This window comes from Pongo abelii, chromosome 7 (assembly GCF_028885655.2).
Source record: "Pongo abelii isolate AG06213 chromosome 7, NHGRI_mPonAbe1-v2.0_pri, whole genome shotgun sequence".
Classification (NCBI taxonomy): Eukaryota; Metazoa; Chordata; class Mammalia; order Primates; family Hominidae; genus Pongo; species Pongo abelii.
This window is the reverse complement of record NC_071992.2, coordinates 7,365,790-7,370,541: the sequence shown is the minus strand read 5'-3', so window position 1 is coordinate 7,370,541 and position 4,752 is coordinate 7,365,790. Positions and strand designations below refer to the sequence as shown.

The window sequence follows — 4,752 nt, the reverse complement described above, 5'->3', positions numbered from 1 at the left end:
AACTTCAACAAATGTAAAATGAAAATACTAAGTGGTGGCTGGGCGCGGTCCCTCACGCCTGTAATCCCAGCATTTTAGGAGGCCGAAGCGGGCAGATCACCTGAGGTCGGGAGTTCAAGACCAGCCTGACTAATATGAAGAAATATTGTCTCTACCAAAAATACAAAAAAAAAAAAAAAATAGTCGGGCGTAGTAGTGCATGCCTGTAATCCCAGCTACTCAGAAGTCTGAGACAGGAGAATCACTTGAATGCGGGAGGCAAAGGTTGCAGTGAGCCAAGATCGTGCCATTGCACTCCAGCCTGGGCAACAAGAGTGAAACTCTGACTCAAAAAAATATAAAATAAAAAAAAAAGAAAATGCTAAATGGTAAGAAAAAACAGCATAATAAAAATTTGTATGGTGTTGAAGGACAACGCATTTGAAGATAATATTTGAAGAAATCATATTAGAATTAAGTTCTTTTCTTACTTATTGGAGCTTGATACCTCTAAAAACTTCATCAATGGAATCACCTGTGGTGCTTTAAAAGAAAAAAAAAAAAAAATCCACATACCACCACAGGTGCAAGTAAATCAGAATCTCATGTAATGAGACCCAGGCCTCATCATTTGTAAGCTTCCCTGGTGATTTGATTCAAAGACAAGCTTGAGTACCGGTGACATGGATCTCTAAGCATAACCTGCCTAAATAAATTCTCTAGAAGCAGTTTATAGAGAAATTCCACATGAACTCTGGAAGAGGATATGAATTTGGTGTATAGTATATCCTCACTTATCATCTTTGATAGTCTCTTGGAAACTTCACCTTTAAGCAAAATTATATATAGTGAAACCACTTATTCCTCATCAACATCATAACAACTTTGAACACAACAATGGTGTTGGAGGACCTGCTGTATATTGTTTCCATAAAGTCGATGTTCAGGGAATTCCAAAATGAAGTAAGGACTTCCTGTATATAAAACGATGGTTGTGATTCCACCTGGAGGACAGGGTTACTGGTCAGAAACTAAAGGAGGCTGCCTAGGTATAGAGGATTCAGTCATGAGGTTTATGCTAAACAAAGGATCCCAGAATACTCACACATTCCAGTTAAAGGCATGATGAAGAAAGCAATATTCACATAGGAAATGCGGAAAGGAATAAAAGCCATCAAGCAACAACAATAATGTGACTAAGGGGCAGGATTTGCAGATGTAGAGATTTAATGTGGCTGCCCTTTCTTACCCACACAAGAAAAAGGATGGAACAGATCATGAGATTCGACTGTTCTGCTGCGCAGCCTCCACAGGGCACTTTGAATGTCCCTGTTTCTCAGGCAGTAGATGAGAGGGTTCAGCATGGGGGTGACCACAGTGTACATCCCTGATGCCACCACACCACTCCTGGGGGGTGGTGACACAGCTGAAGTCAGGTACATGCCAATGCCTGTTCCATAAAATAAGCAGACAACTGCCAGGTGAGAGCCACAGATGGAGAAGGCTTTAGACTTCCCATCTGACGATGAAATTCTTAGAATGGAGGGGACAATGTTAGAGTAAGACAAAAGGATCCCTGAAATTGGAAGAAAACCAAACATAGCACTATTTAATATATGAATATGCTATTGATGACGCTGTCAGAACAGGCAAGGTTGAGAAGTTGAGATGGGTGACAGACAAAATTGGAGATTTCCACATTCTTGAAGAGAGTGAATCGTAACACAATCCATCCGACAGGCTAAGGTAAAAGGACACCAAAACGAAGAAGACACCGAGGTGAGGATTCATGATGACTGGATGCTGGGGGTGACAGATGGCCACAAATCAGTCATAGGCCATCAGAGTCAGGATCATGTCTTCTATATATGTGAAAAGGACCAAGAAAGACATCCGTGTCAGGCAGCCCGCATAAGAGACGACTCTGCTATGCCACTGCATGTCCACAATCATCTTGGGAACCGTGGCTGAGGTGAAAGCGATGTCAGCCCAGCACAGGTTGGAGAGGAAGAAGCACATTGGTCTGTGGAGGTGGGAGTCAGAGCTGACAGCCAGGATGATGAGCAGGTTCCTCAGCACCGTGACCAGGTACATGGACAGGGACAGCCCAGGGAGGACGGGCTGCAGTTCTGGATCCTCTGAGAGTCCTAGGAGGAGGAATTCTCAGACAACTGTGAGATTCCGTGGCTCTGTGTGACTTGGACACCTTGAGAAGAAAAGAGGACTGGAAAAATAAAAGATAAAAACCAGCCCTTAATGCCGTGTGTATATTTTGGATGCAAGCAATTCACAAGGAACATTTTCACACTTGAGGACCATACACCGTCAGCAATAGTTCTCAGCTGTGACAAACCCAAAAATCTCAGAATTAGTACATGATTTCCTTTTTTGCTATTCAATTCTTTCTGTAGATACTACTTTAGAGAAAATCCACTGAAGAATGTTAGAAGACCAAAACCTAATATATAAGAAATCCGTGATCTCAGTAAAATACGGCCTACTCTTTTCAGAAACAATAACATGCAATAAAAACATGCTTCTCTCTTTAAGAAAAAGATCTCAGTCTAATTGAAAGAAATTAAGAAGCAGTGAAATACCCTTTATTTTATTCTGACACCGTGCTACAAATTCCTTTGATGTAGAATATTTAAAAGGACGACACAAGAGTTAGGACCGCATTATCTAAAAATGAAATCGAACCTTATAGCTCTTAATCAGAAGACCTTTTAGCATGCCAGTTACTTTTCATATTTATTGCCATCCTTAGGTTTTCTGACATCATTTCTTCATAAAAGACCATGCATAGTCAAATGTGGGAGCTGTGTCTCCAAATTAATTGAATATATAACTCTTGGCCAAGCGCCATGGCTCACACCTGTAATCCCAGCACTTTGGGAGGCCGAGGCTGATGGATCACCTGAGGTCAGGAGTTCAAGAGCAGCCTGGCCAACATGGTGAAACCCCGTCTCTAGTGAAAACAAAGAAAAAAACAATTAGCCGGGCGTGGTGGTGGGTAAACCTAGCTACTCGAGAGGCTGAAACAGGAGAATCCCTTAGAACCTGGAAGGCAGGGATTGTACACCCTGTGATACTAGTTTTGATATCCTAGGGAGATATTGCTCCTGACATCAGGGTGGGCGAACACCCTGTGATATTATTTGCAATATCCTAAAAAGATATTGCTCCTAACATCACAGTGGGTGTACACCCTGTGATATTAATTGTAATATCCTACAGAGATATTACTCCTAATAATACAGTGGGTTTACACCCTGTGATATTGTTCAAAATGTATTATGGAGATACGACTCCTACTATCACAGTGAGTGTACACCATGTTTGTACACCCTGTGATATTATTTGTAACAACTTAAAAAATCTTACAGCTAATATCAAAGTGGGTGTACACCCTGTGATGTTGTTATATACTGGGTAGATATTTCTCCTAATATCACAGTGAGTGTATAAAACGTGTGTACACACTGTGAAAATAATTGTAATACCCTAGGAAGATATTACTCCTAATATCGCAGTGGGTGCACACCCTCTGATATTATTTGTAATAACCTAGGGAGATGCGACTCTTAATATTACAGTGGGTGTACACTCTGTGATGTTCTTTGTAATGTCCTAGGAAGATATTACTCCTAATATCCAAGTGGATGTACACCATGTGTGTACACTCTGTGATCTAATTTGTAATATCCCATACAGATATAGCTCCTAATATCACACTGGGTGTGCACTCTGTGATATTATTTGTACTATCCTAGAGAGATACTGCTCCCAGTATGACAGTGGGTGTACACCCTGTGATAACCTGATTCTTAACATCCTAGAGAGATATTACCTCTAATATCACAGTTTCTGTACACCCTGTGGTGTTATTCGTATTATCCTAGGGAGATATTATTCCTAACATCACAGTGCGTGTACACCACGGGTGGACACCCTGTGATTTTATTTGTAACATCCTAGGGGGATATTACACTTAAGGTCACAGTGGGTGTTCACCATGTGTTTACACACTGAGATGTTACTCGTAACATGCTAGGGAGAAATTACACGTAATATTACAGTGGGTGTACCCCATGTGTTTCTGTGATGCTATTCGTAATATCTTAGAAAGTTATCAGTCCTAGTGCCACAGTGGTTGTCTACCATGTGTGTACACTCTGTGATGTTATTCGTATTATCCTAGGGAGATAGTTCTCATCACATCACCGTGGGTGTACATCATGTATGTACTGCCTGTAGTGTTATTGGTTATGTCCTGGTTGATATTACTCCTAATTTCACCGTGGGTACACACCATGGGTGTACATTCTGTGATGTTATTCATAATATCTTAGGGAGGTATCACTCCTTATGTCATATTGGGTGTACAGCCTTGTGATATTATTGGTAGTATCCTTGGGACATATTATTCCTGTTATCAGAGTGGGTGTACACCCTGTGATAATATTTGCATTATCCTAGGGAGATATTACTGTATACCCTGTGATATTATTTGTGACCATTTAGGGAGCTATTTCTCCTAAAGTGAGAGTGGGTATACACCCTGTAATATTCTTCCTAATATCACAGTCGGTGTACACCATGAGTGATATTTTTCCTAATATCCAGTGGGGGAGAGGATGATATTGCTTCCAATATCACAGAAGGTGTACACCCCCCTGTGATATTGTTCCGAATATCCAGGGAAGGAGAGGGTGACATGATTCCCAATATCACTGGGGGTGTACCACCTCCCGCCGGGATATTGTTCTTAAT

At 41.1% G+C, this 4,752-nt stretch overlaps 1 pseudogene; it reads right to left on the bottom strand.

Moving 5' to 3' along the window:
* Positions 1–698: 698 nt before the first annotated feature.
* Positions 699–2,761, bottom strand: LOC129060876 (olfactory receptor 7E24-like; annotated as a pseudogene).
* Positions 2,762–4,752: the final 1,991 nt, after the last annotated feature.